This window comes from Carcharodon carcharias, chromosome 10 (assembly GCF_017639515.1).
Source record: "Carcharodon carcharias isolate sCarCar2 chromosome 10, sCarCar2.pri, whole genome shotgun sequence".
Lineage (NCBI taxonomy): Eukaryota > Metazoa > Chordata > Chondrichthyes > Lamniformes > Lamnidae > Carcharodon > Carcharodon carcharias.
This window is the reverse complement of record NC_054476.1, coordinates 34,588,786-34,608,044: the sequence shown is the minus strand read 5'-3', so window position 1 is coordinate 34,608,044 and position 19,259 is coordinate 34,588,786. Positions and strand designations below refer to the sequence as shown.

General features: G+C 42.5%; 1 protein-coding gene across 6 annotated transcripts in view; it reads right to left on the bottom strand.

Annotated features, from left to right (window-relative positions):
* The window catches only part of LOC121283058 (liprin-beta-2-like), a 312,826-nt gene that overhangs the window by 196,314 nt on the left and 97,253 nt on the right, over window positions 1–19,259 (bottom strand). The window contains exon 1 of one of the 6 annotated variants that reach the window (XM_041197065.1): window positions 17,999–18,059. The exons of 2 other annotated variants lie outside the window; for them this stretch is intronic. The gene's annotated coding sequence lies outside the window, so the exon portion shown is untranslated. Of the gene's footprint in view, window positions 1–7,019; window positions 7,235–7,265; window positions 7,638–17,998; window positions 18,060–19,259 lie in introns of those variants that run through there. 3 more of the 6 variants (XM_041197062.1, XM_041197063.1, XM_041197059.1) reach the window with 3 other exon arrangements.

Genomic DNA, 19,259 nt, shown 5'->3' with positions numbered 1-19,259 from the left:
AGTCAATTTGTGCACAGCGAGCTTCCACACATAACAATGTGATAGTGACCAGACAATTTGTTTTGTGGTGTGGATTGAGGGATTAATATTGGTCAGGATATCAGGGATGACTCCCCTGCTCCTCGTTGAAATAGTGCCATGGGACCTTTTATGTCTGAGAAAGTAGGCAGGCGTCAGTTGTACATCTCACCCATAAGATGGTACATCCAGCCTTGCAGGATACCCTGAATGCCACACTAAAATGGCAGCCTTGATTTTTGTGCTCAAATCCTGGAGTGGGAATTGAACACAGAAATTTCTCAGGGGTGAATGTACTACCTACTGAGTCATGGTTTGTCGTGATATGAACCGACACCAATGCAAGCAACACAGTAGCACCATTGAATTCAATCCTCTTATCAAAAGTGAGGACTTTTATGACATGCAGTCTGAAATGTACCTATTACTATTTTAACCCCATGTCCTTTTTGTCCTCTGGTTGTATGCAACTGTAGCTCGGAGTATCTCACTCCTTTTCCCAGATAGCTTAACCATCAGAAATGACATCATAGGGTATTTTTTTCCACTTTGAGAAGCACCAAATTTTATACTTCCCATGCCCTCTCCAGGCCAAACTTAAACCGGCTTCCAGGGATTTTCTCATGGTTTACCACAAGGCAAAACCATTTTGGCACCCAACAACAGAACTTTGATCTAAACTGTTTGATGTTCATTCTAACCATATAACAATTTGTTGCTGACAGCATTATTTTCAGTAATTACTAATAGAAAACAAAATTAAAGATTTCCTTTTCAATAGCATCTTTCTTGACCTCAGATGTCCCAAGTGCTTTCCAGCCAATGGAGCATTTTTGAAGTGTAACCACTGTTGTAATATAGAAAATGCAGCAGCCAATTTGCGCACAGCATGTTTCCACAGACAGCCCTGTTATAAAGACCAGCTAATTTGTTTTATTGATGTTAGTTGATGGATAAAAATTGGGCAGGAAAGCAGGGAGGACTACCCTGCTCTTCTTTGATCTGAAAGGGCTTTGGGTTACCATCACATCCAAAACAGGCACCTCCAAAGTACAGCACTTTCTCAGTACTACTCTGGAAGTATCCGCCTAGATTATAAACTCAAGTCTCTGGAGCGGGACTTGAATTTATGACTCTCTGCCTCAGAGGCAAGAGTGTTAACAATTGAGCTAAAACTGAATACACATATGGGAGGAATTATGCAGAAAATTAATTTGCAATACTGTGGATCCTCTATATCCATGCCATGATCTTGCTGCAGAATGTTGCCAATTTTCTGTGCAACAGTGATTATGGGGTATGATAGTTTTGGATTTATGTTACTGGATGACGAATCCAGAGTCTGACCTAACAGTCCAAGAGGCAGTTTGCAAACTTGAATTCAGTTGAAAAGCAAAATTTGAACTAGAAGTTTGGTGACAGTAAAATTGAGTATGAGGCTGCTGGATTATCATAAAAAAACCCAACTGGTTCACTTAGGGGAGAAAACTTGCCATCTTTACCCAGTTTGGGTTTATATGCGATTCCAGACCCACACCAACATGGTTGACTCTTAACTGCCCTCTAAAGTGGTTAAGAATAGGGTCCTGTTGTCCTTTGGCCTAAGACAGCTTCTACAAAGTTCTTCAAGGGACATGGAATCTGGTGACAATAACATCACCAGTTCCAATTCTTCCTAATAGATTGATTGCATCCTACACATTATTAAAGGGTTACTCAGGGGACGTATTGACACCATTCCATCAACCAATGAGTTGGAGGAAATGTGGGACTTAAAGCAGGCCTCCCAGCAAGAATCCAATTTATAACAAAGATTTTCTATTTAAATAGTGCACTACATTAAACAGTCCACAGAGTCTATTTAAAATTAGCATCTACAAACTACAGCAAACAGAAAGCATGACTGGAGCAGGTTGATTATGTCTCCCAGTAAAAGCAGGATAATTTCTCCAGCAAAATGCAGTGAGTGGAATTACAAAATACAAAATCAATCCCAGACACTTGCTGCAATGTGGTCTTCAAGCGTGACTGGTGAAGAAAATTATCCAATCATCGTCATTCTGCCTGGGAATAACCGGGTCATTATTTAGAAAGAACGTTTTGCATCTATATAGCACCTTTCACAACCTCAGCACCCCTAAGCACTTTACAGCTTTGCCATTATAATGTAGAAGCCACAGCATAGCTAGGAGTACTTCCGCCAAATGAGAACTCATTGCTGGGAACCTCTGCTTGTCTGGATATTTAGTGACCTTGGTGTAATGCTGAAGGTATTAGAGGACATTTGTCTCGTGATATTGAAATGCAAAATCTATGCAACTGGCAACGCCTGCAACTGTTGAACTCATCCAACATTCAGTCTCCCCAGTGTCAGTGAATTACAGACCCCTCCCAGTCATTGCTTAATCCTGTACTGCTATCAGTGGAACAATTGTCAAACAACAACTTGAAGGTAACTCCCAACATGAGTCTTTTACTCAAAAAACAGGTTTTAACACCAGGGCTCAACACATGGCAAGAAGAAACAGGTTTAACCTACATTGTGCCAGAGTTGCAAAATAAATCCTAATAACAGTTCAGGAATGGCCAACAGCGCTACGATGGAAAAGAAATAACTTTCATTTCCGTAGCTTCTTTTGTGATCTAGGGACATCCCAAAGTGCTTTACTGTCAATGAAGCACTTTTGAAGTTCAGTAACCGTTGAAATGCAGGAAACACAACAGCCAAGTTGTGCATAGCAAGCTCCCACAAATAGCCATGTGATAGTGACCAAATCAGCTTTTTCATAATGTTAGGAATAAATACTGTCCAGGACAACAGGGAAAGTTCCCTGGTTTTTCTTTAAAATAGTGCCATTGGCTCTTTCATATCAATCTCAGTTTAACTGATCATCCAAAAGATAGTATCCCTGACTCCTTCAGTACTGCGCAGTGTGTCTGGTGCCTGATGTCTGACTGACTCAGTGTCTGGGCATAGCAATACCAGCTGTCCCCTCCTTTGTGTTCAGCAGTTGAAACTTGCACCTTACTTTCAATAAGTTTCAACCTGGTCTCCAGTCCCCATGGCAATCAGGTCACATTGGCTCATCTTCAGGCAGATTTTGTATGAAGTAACATTCTCCACCCCAAACTATTCAATTTTAACTTGAATTAAAAGGAGACAGTTTAAAACATAACTGTCTTATAAAGTGCAGCATTTGTAACACAGGGATACTTAAGAGGCCAGAATTAGATGAACACAGGTACCTCGGAAAGTTGTGGGGTTAGAAGAAATTAGGAGGCTAGGGAGGGGCGAGACAATAGAGGGATTTGAAAATAAGGATGCGAATTTTAAAATCGAGAGAGCTAGAGAAAGAGGCCTGTTAACAATATCAGCTAATGTGGGGGCCAGGAGAAATAGTTGGGTGGTCAGCAGGAATAGGGTTGAGGGAGCAGAATATGGGTTGCATTGACAGGAAGAGCTTGGAGAGGAAATAAGGAGAGATGGGGGAAAAGTGAGGGAAAGGTGACAGCTCAGGGCTAGGGCAGGGGGGAGCTTTTGAGAAAAAGTGACCTAAAGAGATCATAGGGGAAATATTCCTATATGGATGTCAATTGGCACTGCAAACTCAAGTGCCATGCATACATGAGGCTGTTGCCCCCTTTAAACCCTATTCCATATTGATTCAGCTGTTTCCTGCTTCTTTCAGAAAATTAGTGGAGAACACATTTGGCGTATTCCAATGTAAGTCAGCAATTATGGCGTGGTTATTTCTTGAGAAGATAGTTCTCATTTCCCCACAGAGTTCTGTCCTTCTCCCCCTCAACTGCACCAGAAGCAAAGAAAACTCCTTTTTAAATGAGAGGCATCAAAATCAGAATTGCACCTCAGGTATAGCAGGGAACCAAACGTTTCCACAGATAGTGGTCAGGAACAAAGGTATTAGATCACGGTTTAGAACAGTTTAATACAAAAGAAAATCAAACAGAGTTGCTTAGATTCTAGCCTTGCTTACAGTAGAAAGCATCAAGCAATGAAAGTGCAAATTCTGCATAAAAACTTAAGAAATAGGAGCTGGTCCTTGCCAGCCTTTCATGTATGTTCTGAAATTCAAGATGATCATTGCTGATCTTCTACCTCATCCATCAACCAACAGTAGATGCAGAGATCTAAATTGGTAATTGCATCCTGTGTGTTCGCCTCAAATACAACAACTTGCATTTATATAGTCCCCATTTACGTGGTTCATGTCTTAAAGCGCTTCACACAGATTTAAGGTTTTGGGCAAAAGATGCGGAGGGGTGGGGAGTTGCAAGGAAGAACATTTGTTTTTTTTTTTAAAAAATAGAGTGGCCGGTAATGAGCTGGAATTCACTGCGGCTGGTGGAAGCAGAGACAATGAATGATTTCAAAATGAAATTAGATGGGCACTTGAGGGAGATAAACTTGTAGGGGGAATGGAACTGATTGAATTGCTCTACAGAGAGCCAGCATGGACTCAATGGGCCAAATGGCTTCCCTCTGTGTCTTAACAGTTCTATCATTTTTTTTTCACGGCAGCATTATTAACCAAGATTTGACATCAGACCGCATAAGGTGATATTAGGATAGGTGACCAAAGGTTGGCCAAGTGGGATGGATTTGAGGATGGAGAGAGGAGATGTGGTACAGGGAGAAAATTTGAGTTTAAAAATAAATTCTTTCTTAGGATGTGAGTGTTGCTGGTTCAGCCAGCATTTATTGCCAATTCCTAATTGCCCTTGAGAAATTGGTGGTGAGGCACTTTCTTGAACTGCTGCAGTCGCTCGTGTAGGCACACCCAGAGTGCTGTTCAGAAGGTAGTGCCAGATTTTTTACCCAGTGGCAATGAAGGGACAGCAGACTATATAGTTGCAATTCAGGATAATGTGTGACTTGAAGGGGAACTCAACAGGTGGTGGTGTTCCCATGCATTTGCTACCCTTGTTCTCCTAGGTGATAGCGCTCACAGGTTTGGAAGGTGTTGTCAAAGTGCTTTAATGAGAATCTGCAGTGTATCATGCAGATGGTAGAGGCTGCTGCCAGTCATGAGAGCAAACATTTAAGGTGCTGGATGGGGTACTGGCTGGTGTCAAGCTACTTGAATATTGTTGGAGTTGCACTCATCCAGGTGGCGACTATTCCATCACACTCCTGATTTGCACCTTCTAAATGGCACAAAGGCTTTGGGGAGTCAGGAGGTGAGTTACCTGCCACAGGATTCCCAGCCTCTGACATGATCTTGTAGTCACAGTATTTATATGGCGAATCCAGTTAAATTTTTGATCAATGGCAACTCCAGAATGCTGATGGTGGGGATTCATCAATGGTAACAATGTTGAATGTCATGGGGAGATGGTTAGATTCTCTCTTCTCGGAAATGGTCATTACCTGGCATTAGCATGGCACAGGTGATAACTTAACACTTAATAGCCCAAGCCTCAACACTTATAGTTAGGTGGCTGAAACATGACTCACAGTTATCGAGTGAAGGAATAGGGCTGGGGGTGGGGAAGATGGAAACAGACCAGAATTGGAGGAGTGCAGAGATCTCGGAGGTTTTAAGGTTGAAAGGGGTTACAGAAATAGGGAGGGCTGCGGTCATGGGGGCATTTAAACATGACAATTTTAAATACAAGGCAATGCATCAGGAGTCAACGTAGGTTAGTGATTGCAGGAATGATAGGCAAACAAGACTTGGTGAGAGTTAGGATATGGGCAGTGGAGTTTTGGTTGAGAATGCAGATTATATTTGGTGATATAGGAACTACAGGACAAAAGACTTCACCAATAATCTCGGCAATCATGTTTCAATTGTTTATGAAGCTCTTCACTTGATAAGTTATCACTTAGAAAAGGATTTTGACAGTTGCTTTTTTGAAAGCACAATGAGTCACCACTGCTGTATCAAAACTTCTATGGTGATAGCCAAAAATTGCATTACAACTCAGTGGGACCGGTTTGTGCTTTGCCAGTAAATCAGCAACTTTGGCACAAGACAATTCAAGCATTTATGCCTGTTCCATTTTGCATCTAGCTTCTACCTATTACAATCCGCAATACAAATATAACAAAAAGTAATTCAATGCCAAATTCCTCCTATCTGGAACCAGAGACTTTCAACCAGGTAGAATGTTTGACTTCAAACATTAACAGGCAGCTACAAAGACAGACATCAATAATTGTAGATCATACAATTGCCTCCAAGTCTGAGGGTTGTGGGTTCAAGTCTCACTCCAGAGACAGTATGGCATCCAAGGCTGACACCCCAGTGCAGTACTGGAGGAAGTGCTGCACTGAAGGTGTCATCTTTTGGACGCGATGTTAAAACAAGGCCCTATCTGCCGTCTCGGATGGATGTGAAAGATTCCACAGCCAATTTGCAAAGAATAGCAAGGAGAGGGTTTACCCAGTGACCTGGCCAATATCTATCCCCTCGAACAACCCACTAAAACAGAAAATCTGGTCATTATCACATTGTGGTTTGTGGGAGCTTACTGTGCAAATTGGCTGCTGTGTTTCCTACACTGCAACAATGATTACACTTCAAAGATATCTCATTGGTCGTAAAGCGCTTTGGGACATCCTGAGTCTTTGAAAGGCACTTTCGGATTGCAAGTCTTTCTTTATTTGACTCACTTACTTAAAAATGCTAGGAGCTAAACATTACAGTGATACTTGGATCTCAAACTTACATCAGTGAGGGACACAGCGAGCTCTCAATTAAAGGATCGTTGTCTCTATCAAATACACTAGCACTGTCTGATCAATACAATATAAACATCACAGCACCCTGCTGGATTTCAATTCAGCAGTTTTCCCAACTACTGCCCATCAAAATAATCAAAATATCCAGCAGCTAATGAAAGGAAATTAAAAAAAAATACACTTTAAAAATGGCTTAAGGTAAGATAGGAACCTTAATCTTACATCAATTGCATGCATATTTTTAATGCCAACTGCTTGACTTGTACATAATAAGTCAGAAGATATTTAGGCTTACCTCCTTGCCTCCGCTGTCAATTGGTGTCAAGTCAGTACAAACAGCAGCTACTACTAAAAGCACATACAGCAAACTGGAAAGGCCACACCAAAAACCACGGAGTTAGTTCCCATGAGTTTGCACAACAGTCACTTAGAAAGTGCTCAATGTGAACCTTTCATTGAAATCACATCTGCCTTCCAGCAAAGTGAAATCTAGCCACCCACACAGAGCCCAACCTCTCCCAAATTAAAGTGTTCTGATTACCCGCTGATTCTTTACGTACAATGCAGCACTTGGCAGTTGTTGTTCTGGGCAGTACGACAGTGCTTGGCTGTTCCTTTCCCCAGCCATTGTAGTGACAGCGTGCTGTGTAAAACCCATTCAAGCCCAAACCACTGAAGCTCCCCTCTTGTAATGGATATCGTGGGGTTGGAAATTAATCCTGAAGTGCTGTGTATTGAATGCACCTAGTCAGCCTCGCACAGTACGTGAGATCAGAGATGACCGAACAAAAGCAAGTCACTTGGGAGCGTCTTCCTGTAGTCAAAAGGAAAATTGACCCAGGGAGATGGATCTGTGCTGTCCTTCATGCAGAGAAATCAGAACCCTGCATTTACAGCATAAGAATGATCTCTGGTCCCATGACTGGCTGTACATAGGACGGTTACAGCACCATTCTGCCTGTCATGTCTATGCCAACTCTCTGCAACAGCAACTCAGCCAGCCCCACTCCCCGCCCTTTCCCTGCAACTTTTCTTTCCCCTTAGGTGCTCATCCAATTCCTTTTTGAAAGGCACACTTGTATCTGTCTCCATCACACTCTCAGTAGGGCTGCCAAATATGATTAAAATGTATTCCTGGAGGTTTCATCACATGACTTGCCCCCACATTCCAGCCGTTAGTCAGCCAACACATTCGTACTTATAGGGTCATAGGAAATAAGGGAAGGAATAGGCCATTCGGCCCGTCAAACCTGTTCTGCCAGTCAAACAGATTATAGCTGATCATTTACCTCTTAGGCCATTTTTCACACAATCTCCACATTCCTTGATGTCATTAATATCCAGAAATCTATCGATTTCTGCCTTTAATATACTCAGTGACTGAGCTTCCACAGCCCTCTGAAGTAGAGAATTCCAAAGGTTGCCTGCCTTCCTACGCCAATTGGAAAGCAAAAAGACTCATTACCCAATTGGATGATGTTTGACTGTCAGCCAAACAGCCTTTTCCCCCCATTTTTAATATTTTTATGGAGAAACACACAAAAAAAACTTTTTTAATGTCCCGATGATTTTTCTCCAGGGTTGCACACAATAGTGTGCTGGAGATTGATCTTCAATTCCTGGAGGGTTGGCAACCCTAACTGTCAGGTCGTGCAATCCACTTGCCGTGTAAAATGTTTTCCTTAAATTTCCCTATACTTTGTAAAAGTCAAATTTTTGGGACCAATCTTTTTAGGCCAAAGTTTTGTGGTCAACTTTTACATGGGTGACATTTTTGAGAGGTTCCATGGGCGCTTGATTTGAGCCCAAAAAAAGACTGTCACAATGGAAAGAAGTGAAAAACCAACAACAATAAAGAATTCATATTAACTCTCTAACATTTAATTTATATGTTTATATTGTGTTGGATGAAATCGATACCATAAGTAACATTTGCACCACACAAGTGCCAGGCAATGACCATCTCCAACAAGGAGGAATCTAACCATTTCCCCTTGATATTCAATGGCATTACCATCGCTGAATCCCCCTTTATCAACATCCTGGTGTTACCATTGACCAGAAACTGAACTGGACTAGCCATATAAATACTGTGGCTACAAGCATCTCTATTTTCTCAGAAACTTTAAATGCTCTTGCTGCTGCATGATTATTTTCTCAGCAAATGCCGCAACTTTCATTTTAAATTGAGCTGTGTATGTGTTATTCTTTCTGGAAGGCCTTGTGATGGATCATGTGGTACACATTTATCTTGTCAATTGGCTGGGAGATTGCCGCTAGAATTGGTGTTGGGAATTTTTAGATTTTCCCTCATGCATCTTTCGATTAATGAACCATATTATTATTGATAGGTGATTAATCACAACGCAGCTTAATCCCTGAAAAACTAAGGTCCACTTTACAATAGGAAAATGAAAAATTCTGTTCTTTTAGGCCAAAGTCATGCGCTCAAATTTTACAAGAGTATATACTTTATATAGCACTTTTAATGCAGTTAGAATATACCAAGGCATTTCACATAGTAATTAAGTTAGTCACACTAGGAGATATTGGGGCATGTGATCAAAGGCTTGGTCAAAGAGTATGTTTGAAGGAGCATCATAAAAGAATGCTCTTAAAGGGCAAGGTGGAGAGGTTTAAAACAAAGAATATCCGAGCCAATGGTCTAGATGGCTGAAGGCAAGGCTGCCAATGGAAAACAATGGAGGAATGTCAAAGATTCCAGGGTTGGAGAGACTCAGAAATACTGGAGGTTTGTAGGGTAGAGGAAGTTAGAGATTTTGTGGGGGGCGGCGCAAGGGCATGACAGAATTTGAGAAAGGAAGAGAATTTTAAAATTGAACGTTGGTGGACTGATAGCCAACCTAGGTGATTGGTGAGAGTTGCGCAGCTGAATTTCAGCAAACCTCAAATATTAAAAAAAAATCCCAAGCTGCCTTACAAATAAACAATAATGAGGAAAATAAGGATGGAGAGATTAGATGGGCTAACAGAGCTAGGTTGGAGAAATGGGTTTCAAGGAGGTCATAATCGATGAAAAGAGACAGCCAGAAGTAGAAAGACTGGGGCAGCTGAAAATGAGCCCCCAATAGTGGGGAGAAGGGAATTAATGTTATAACTATCATTCCAATAAATGTACTCACCATTTCTCGGTCACCAATATCTGAGGTAAAATATTCTGTCCGGCTATCCTTGTACTTCAATGCTATCAGATTATTTCACTGGACAGGTCCTCTGTTCAAGAAACATAAGTTTTTAAACTAGGCCTCATCCAGAGAACTTGGGATTGGGTGTAAAGCACTTTGGGACATCCTGAAGTCATGAAAGATGCTATAAAAATGACACTCCTCGTTTCTTCCCTCTTTACTTACCACAGTTTGGCTCATTCTTCCCAAATAACTGCCTCTTGTTCAACTGCATCTCCCAGATCCAGTAGGTTACCTACAGAGATGACCTGTGGTTGTGAAAGGTGCTATATAAACGTAAAGGTTCTTCCTTCCTTTTCTCTATGGTGCTTGAAGCAGTAATGTCACCATGACCCTGGTTGAGCAGGCTTGATCATAAACAGCAACAGGCAGTATGGCACAGCATTGCAAGATAAAACGCACAATACAGGGGATTTTTTTTTAATATAAAAGCAAACTAAAGGACAGACTCATGGTCTGAATTGGCTGAGGACATATTGCGGAAACTAGCAACCTCAAGTAATTACCCTGCAGTAAGATTTCATTAGCAGAAAGGGAAAGACAATTAAAAACCCATTTAAACACACGGAGTTCTGTCTAACACTGAAAAGAACTGGGTAAAGATACAAGTTAATTATGTCTTAATGCAATGATAGTGAGCAGATATGTTACCATATATTAAAAAAAAATGGAACATTCTGTTTTCTTCCCTGCCACTTGGGAAACAGAGGCAAGCTTGAGAAAGCCCAATCAATAATACTTTTTATTCACGACCAAAAAAACGCATTGCTCACTACAAATCATTTTCAGTCTCCGTTCCTGTCAATTCGGATCATGTAAATTAAGTCAATTTTTGCAGCTCATTAATAATCATCCATTTAATTATTACAATGCAAAATCCTTGTCAGAACCAATTAACCTCTTGCTCTCAACAGTTGCTTCAAAACATCAGAAATAAAAAATCAATTGCTTGCTTCGAGATAGCCCCTCAGCAAGTTCCACTAATGCAGTCCATCAAAATGAGAAATACAATTAATGGGCAATCAATTACTGTTTGAAATGCGTGCAGTTTTGGACTCCATTCTAAAGAAAGGCTGTTGATATAACACAAAAGGTTCACTGGGATGCTGCCTGCATGACAAGGTATCAGGAAAGTTGTGAAAAATTGGGGTTGTTTTCATTTGAATAAAGATTGGAATCTTGAACGCATAACACGGGCGAGCACTCCAATGCAGTGCTGAGGGATTCTGCACTGTCAGAGGTGCTTGTTTTTTGGATAAGACATTAAACACAGGCCCTCTCTGCCTCTGTAAAAGATTCAGCAGCTCTTTCAAAGACAAACCAGGAGAGTTCTCTTGGTATCCCTCATTAAACACCTCCAAAAACAGATCTGGTGGTGTTTCCCCACAGAACAACAGGTAATGAATGCAGGAGCAATTCATTGGCTGTGCAGTGCTTCTGGGACATCCAGAGGATCCGAAAGGTGCTCTATAAATGCAAATTGTTCTTAAAAGGGAGAAAAGGTTTTCAAAAGGACAAAATGCTCAAGTATCCTAAAGATGACATACACTGAACCTTAGTTTCTAGGTACAGAGAGTTTCCTCATAGAATCCCTGTAAATGGTCACCTGATCAGAAGATGGAGGCAATGTTGCAAAAAAAAAACCCCATAATTCCACCACCCATGCTTCAGAAGTGTGCTTGTCTGGATGTTTTATTTATTCATTTATTCATGAGGTGCAAGAGTCATTGGCAAGGCCAGCATTTATTGCCCATCCTTAATGGCCCTCGAGAAGGTGGTGGTGAGCTGCCTCCTTAACCGCTGTAGTCCACCTTGTGTAGGTACACCCTGAGGAAGGAACTTCCAGGATTTTGACACAGCAACAGTGAAGGAACAGCGATATATTTCCAAATCAGGGTGATATGTGACTGGGAACAGAACTTGCAGGTAGTGTTGTTCCCATGCATCTGCTGCTCTGTTCTTCTAGGTGCAAGAGGTCACAGGTTTGGAAGGTGCTGTTGAAGCAGCTTTGGTGAGTTGCTATAGTGCATCTTGTAGATGGGGCAAATTGCAGCCACTGTGCGCCAACGGTGGAGGGGGTGAATGGTTAAGGTGGTGGATGGGATACCAATCAAGTGGTCAGAGTGTTTTTCAGAAGATGAGTAGAAGTCTTGTTTGGGCAGTGGGGAGTCAACCAGAACATAACAGTGGCATTGCAACCAATGAAGTGCTGAGCATAAAGCATCCTCAACTTGAAGAGGATCCTAGACTGCAGATGTGACTATTGCAGAGATAAAGCTAGAATTCAATTATTAAATATTAATATAAAATAATAAGCCAACAGGTTTAAGGCTTTAAAGCCTACAACATCTACCAACATCAGTCTTTATATGGGTGAATAATAAAAAAAATCTGATAAGGAGGAGAGTATCTGAAACCTTGAGTCTGAATTTTACAGGAAATATTTAGATAAGGTGAGTTTTGATAAGGCTGGAGTGTTCTCGAGACTGTGGTCCCCCATATTGGACTTTTACATGCTATTACCTTGTTGGTCAGAGTCTTTGCATGGACACTTCCAGAAATCAGTGCCAAAGCAAACACAGAGTTAAATGTGTACAGGGCAGATAACATTCACATTTAGCAAGTGGCCTGACAGAAGGAATGATGCATCACGTCACAAAAAAAATCCCTTCCTTTCTCTCCTCTTGTTGGATTGCTCAGCTAACAGGGCTTGCTTCTACAAAATAGAGAAATGGCAGATTAAAAGCTAAAAATCAACATTTAGAATGGAGCTTGGGTTGTGAAATCTATTTAAACATTATCACAAGATTGTCCATCACAAAGCACACAAAATTAGAGTGAAGGTGGGTGAAGGCCATTTCATCCTCTTCCAAGGTTTGACTCACCACTTTCTTTCGCAATATTGAGACTGAAATAGTGCCTTGGCCTAATTCACTTCAGTGCTAAACATCTTTAAAAAATATGTAGCCAGTATATGAGAATCTAAAAAGAGAAGACTCAGAGTCAACACTTGAGATATTAGCCTGAGTCAGCCAGGATCCAACAAACCATCATATGCAAAATGTTAATTGGCCATCCTTTATCAGGTGCTGAGAAACCTACTGTATAATTTCCGCAGTTAGTTTTTTTATTTGTGCTGAACATTTCAAGACAATGTTAGACATGCAAGCTTTCCCCACACTTAGCAACATAGCAATTATTAGGTATAAAAGACCAGGTCCATTCTACATTCAGGTTCAGTTTCTAGCAACGTAATAGTTACATGATCCAATGATACTAGAGTTGTTGACAATCAGAGCCATCAATCTCTATCAATGAATTTACAACCGAGTAAGACATAAGTTGAGGAAAACCCCAAACGGTGGAGAGCTTTGGGAACTCAGCACCGAGCCTACGACAGTCCGGCGCTTCCCTCGGCACTGAGCCTACAATAGTCCGGAGCTCCCTCAGCACTGACCTTCTGACAGTACCGCTCAGCACTGACCTTCCGACAGTACCATGCTCCCTCAGTGCTGACTCCCGGAGTGTCAGCCAAGATTATGTGCTCAAATCTCAGGAATGAGTCTGCAGTACATGACAATTTGACTCCGAGATCAGAGTGTTAAAATGGAAACCAAATTCTAATTCCAGTCATTCACAAATAAACCTCTGCAGACCTGAAGCACTGGTTGGAGAGGAGGTGGGGGGTGTGGGGGGGGGGGCTCTGTTTATCATCTGGGTAAGAAAACCTCCATCTTGATAGCTTCATATGGACAAAGAGAATAATCGGACATCCAGCATTGTCAAATGCCGTTACCCTCCTTTGTTACGACATGCTATAATCACCATCATGGAATAACAGGGAGCACAGTTCAACCCTAAACCCAGCAACACACACACTACACCCCCCACCCACAGCCCCCTATCCTGGTGCACCTGCTCTCCCTGATCCTCAACACTATCATGTTCCCTTCGCTCCTGGTTCACTGGTTGGGCCAACTTGCATAAAATTGACAGGAGCCAGTGCTCCCAAGAAGATCTTTACTGTGAACTATTCAGTAATTAGATAGCGTTTCTGCTGTTGACAATGTGTTGTCCACAATAATATAGGGTTCGAACCCTAAGCCATAATCTTAACCCTAAACCCAATCCAAAAGCCTAACCCAGCTGAAGCTTAACCACCAACTCTAATTTGTTGTCAGTAGTTAATCCGGAAGGGAACTTGCTCCATCAAGGCCGCACTATCCTGCCACATGCATCAACAGCACATTCTGAAGAACTGGGGCACAGGGAGAGAGAAAAAGAAAAATCACTCAATTCAACAAATGCACAGAAGCAGTTTTGTTCCTTTTCTGTACTGTAAGCAGCTCAGTGCGAAATTCTGGCCAGCTCTGCCTGGCACGCGACAGCCCCACTACACACTGCAGTCTGTGCAAATTAAAGGACAGCCTGACCCAATTAGACCTGCATGGGCTGAAAGATCACTCACTGCTTCATCTGATGCTATGTTTTTTGGCCATCGTAGCAGCACTAAATATTCTGGAAATGCAGGACTGGTGCAACCACGAGGCAAACTATATAATTCCCTGGGCGGCAAGATTGCTGGGGGGGAGAAAAGAGGGAAGCCACACATGGCAGCAGTAGCATCATGGCAAACACTGAACTGAAACCAGCTTTAAAATGACACTAGTGGCCGGGGCGCTCGTGGAAAGTTGCTCATTTCATTTTAAAGCTCCATGGATATAAAGCTTTAAACTAACCCAGAGCATCTTCGTTAGGAAAGTCTAAAAGGTGCTCGGGAGGTGGGAGAAGTGCAACACCTCTCGAACAAGTGATGGGTCAACCCCAGTCACTGTGACACAGCCGATTCCAGCAGTGCTCTCACCCTTTCTGCTCCAGGATTAGATTGGGATCAGACTCCAGGAATGTTCTCACCCTCTCTGCTCTGGGATCAGAGTTTTAGGCTGAAAAACAGTGGCAGCTAAAGTTTCATTTCCTTGGATTCTCAGCAGATTATCACACCTATAATTTAGCTAAGAACATCATTCACTTATTTATATTCAACGTAGATCAAAATGCTGGAACTCCCTCCTTAAAAGCATTGTAGGTGTACCCACATGGACTGCAGTGGTACAAGAAGGTGGTTCGCCACCACCTTCTCAAGGGCAATTAGAAATGCGCAATAAATGCTGACCTAGCCAGCGACACCCACATCCCGTAAATGAATCTTAAAAATACTGCTTACAACTTACATGGGAGTGATGAGTATGTTAACAACTACCTGAATCTGAAGTTGAAACCTTGCTGTAGATGCACAATGAACTGATCAGCATACAAGAGCCAGGACAGTAGGTTACATTGAAAATCTCTGAGGCCCTGATTGTTGTGCATTTCCAATACTTTAAAAACTGTGCATAGGTGTCAATTCTAAAATCAGTACTAGTAAGCTTTGGGCAGACTTCCCAGCTGTCCATTAATTTGAATCATTTTGATTTCAGTTTTGAAATATGAAAGAAAGCAATAGGGACTGGGAGTAGACCATAACGCATAGGAGCATTCGGCCAACGAGATCATGGCTGATCTGATAACCCTCAACTCCACTTTCCTTCCTTTTCCCCATAACCCTCGATTCCCTTATTGATTAAAAATCTGTCCAACTCAGCCTCGAACATACTTAACGACCCAGCAGGAAGAGTGGCAGTTACCCAAGTGAGATTGCCGACCCTGAAAAAAGCTGTTTATATTTTGTCTTGTTTTAGGAGGGATCCCATTTATCAACTTGACAGGGAACACAAGGAGATGAGTCTGATTCCAAGTTTTCATTTTAAAAATTTCACTATTATTCCTTCTGGAAGGTGGGATCTTTCATTTGAAAAAAAGAGTTTTGGGGGAGCGGGGGGAGAAAACCTCAAGGCTGTATGTGATATTAAAATGCGGCAACTTTGCTTTGGCAAGTTTCTATTTACAAAGTCCAGAATAATGGTTTCCATTCCCAGCGTCCAAATGGAGCTTTAAAAATCCTGGAAATCAGCGAGCACAGAGGTTCCAGTTTCCAGGCTGATACAGCAGAAGCGATTCTCAATGGTAGAGGGGGTGGTGTGCTGCCGGTCAATCAAAAATGCTGGCTGCCTAAGAGTTCCTATTTTCAAGCAATCAGAAAGCTCTTAAGTGATCTCATGGTGATGTGGGTGTTGAGGTCTCGCGAGAGATGCGTGAGGGGAGCGCACCAAGTTAGTAAGCAGCGCCAAGGGAATTTGGTGCTGTAGGACAGCGGGAGGTTGAGACCGGAGCAAGAGCATCTGTGGACCACTACTACTTGAGAGTTTGACAATTTTTTGCGGTTGAGAGAGAACAGGGTCATTGTATTCATTTCCAAAAATTAATTGTGCAAAAGGGGGGTTTTGGGGGGGGGGGGGGGGTGCTGTGGTTGGGTGGGTGTCAGGCTGAAGGTTTACCTAGGGTGTCAAATACTCTTGCACTGGCCCTGGACAGAGATTTGGAAGAGGCCCACTCTGGAATCAATCTATACAGGAGCACAAGTTGGAGGAAAGTCTCAACACAGGAGCTGACCATGAGACCTGCACTCCCATCCAACGATAACTCTTTTGGCCCAGAAATATTCCTGCAATGAATAATTTCCTTGTTCGACATTGGGAGCACCGATGTATTATAATAACTGGTTAGAATGCAGAAAAAGACTTGTGTTTATATACCACCTATCACACTGCTGGACGCCCCAAAGTGCTTTGTAACCAATGAAGTACTTTTGAGGCGTAGTCACTGTTGTAATGTAAGAAATGAAGCAACAAAATGCATACAGCAAGCTCCCACAAACAGCAATGTGACAATGACCAATTTTTTGTAATGTTGGTTGAAGTAAAACTATTGTCGTGAATCCTCAGCACAACTGCCCCTGATTTTCTTTGAAATAGTGGCATGGGATCTTTTAAATCCACCTGAGAGCAGACTGGGTCTCAGTTTAATGCCTCATTTGAAAGGTGATACTTCTGACAGTGCAGCACTCCCTCAGTGCTACAATGGGTTGATTCTTTTTGCTCAAACCTTTGGAGTGTGACCCACAACATTCTGACTCAGGTAAGAGTGCTACCCACTGAGCCATAGCTGCCAGTTATTACCTAAAGGGGACGCCCGGTGTAAGTGAAAATGGCATGAGGCAATAGTCACCTCCAGCAGATAGAGTTCAGTCCAGTATATCTGGAATCCAGCTAATAACACTCCTGACATGGATAGAGGATTAAAAGTTTGAGAAAACAAGAAATAAAAGCACTGATCCTGAAAAGGACTCACTTGCCTTTAATTCCAGAGAAAGAAAAGAGTGAAAAAAACAATGAGAAAGGTGGAGAGAGGGAGAGAGAGAGAGCAGGAGAGTGAGGATTAGAACGTGAATGAGGCATGAGTGGGAATGGGCAAGAGAGAAAAAAAGACCAAAGAAAGAAGGATGATGGAGAAAGAGAAAGCACAGAGTAGGAAAGAGACTAGGAAGATAACAAGTGTGTTATTAAGGAGAAATATTGAGCAAGAGAGTGAGCAGAGCGCGAGAAAGAGAGATAGAGACCCGCAAACATATGAGCTCAGTACATGTGCACGCAAAGGAAAGAAAGACTTACACACCAACATAAAACCATGCAAGACAGAGGCACCTTACTGCATTTAAAACTCCAGGATTTGAACCCAGTCAATTACGTCCAGATTCGGGTGTCAGACTTGGGCTGGCATAGCAAATATTCAGTGCTTTAATGCGAGTGAGGAGAGAAACCGCTTAAACGGGAACTAAACTCTGGAATTTTTCCTTCACCGCTGCACAAAAATCAGGCTTCCCAGCTTGAGGAAGTTTCCCCCTCTGTGCTCGCAGCGTGCCGTCAATCGACATCTGGCTCGTTCAGGCAGCTGCAGCTTTTGTTTCTCTTTTTGTCAGCTGGAAGCTCAGATGCAGAAAAGGAGGAAACCCAAAAGGAGAATGTTTGACCTGCACTAAAATTCTTCCCTACATTGAGCCCGAGATATTGGGAAATCCATACAGACCGCTGTTTGCGCGCTCGCACCCTGTGGGGCATCATCCTTCACTCACCTCCAGTCTTTGAATCTCTCCCTTGGGGTTCGGTGGTGAGAGTTGTACTGAAGGTACACGCCGACCAGAGCTCTGCACAGCTTCAGTGTAATTAATCGCCTGAGACTTGCACTCGACTGATGTGGCATTAACGCTCTATTTGCTGTTCCACGGGGCACTGACATACTGGGTCAATATCCAGCGGTACACTGCCCTCAAAATTCAACAATGCACTGCTCAATGTTAATAGTGCTTGTATTTCTTACACAGATAAAGGAAGAGAAACCCTAAGAAAGTTGGGGGAAGGGGGAGGGGGCGGTGGTGGGGAAAAGAGAAAAGGAGAGGAGGGAAAATGGTGGGATGGGGAGAGAGAGTAAGAAGGGGACGGGGGAGAGAAAGAGAGAGTGTGAGGAGCGAGAGGGGCGGGGGAGAGGAAGGGGCGACAGAGGGGGGAGAGAGAGAGGGGGAAGTAGTACAGAAAAGAAAGAAAGAGAAGGGAAGAGAGTAGGGGGAAAGAGAGTAGGGGCAAGAGAAAGGTTTAATGAGGGGAGGGAGCCAGGGGGTAATGCGAAACAGAAAGGGGGGGAAATGAGGAAGAGTGGAGAAGCAGGAATGGAATGGGCAGAGCTTAGTTTGAAAAGAAATAGCTTACATTTATATAGTGCCTTTCACTACCTCAGGCCATCCGAAAATTACTGTAATGAACTAAGTGCAGCAGCCGATTTCTGCACAGCAAGATCCCACAAACACCAGTAAGACATTAGCCAGATAATCTCTCTTTGTGCTGTTAAACACCAGGGAAAACTTCCCTGCTCTTCTTCCAAAATTGTGCCAATAGATCAACACACCAAGAGTGCAGTGTGCAACCAGACCTTGGTTTTGATGCCCCATCCAAAAGATAGCACTTCAGGTAGTGCAGTGCTCCTTCAGTACTCCACTCTTGAGTGTCAGCCTACATTTTGTGTTTAGTTTCTGCAGTGGAACTTGAACACACAACTTCCTGACTCAGAGTTGACAACTAAATGTTAATTAAAAAAAACACCAAAAGTCTCTTTCAAGTATCTTGTCACACACACTACACTAACATTTCCATAAAAATAAGATTTGCCTTAGACAGTTAGATAAGGAGGCCAATTTGCATAACTTTGATTTGTGCTCCTTCCGAGTGTGAGCTGATCAAGAAATTCAATAGTTCTCCATATCTATCCCATCTAATCTGGTGGATGAATCTAGAGTGAGGAGATATGAACTTAAAATCAGAGTCAGGAGGGAGCACTTTTCC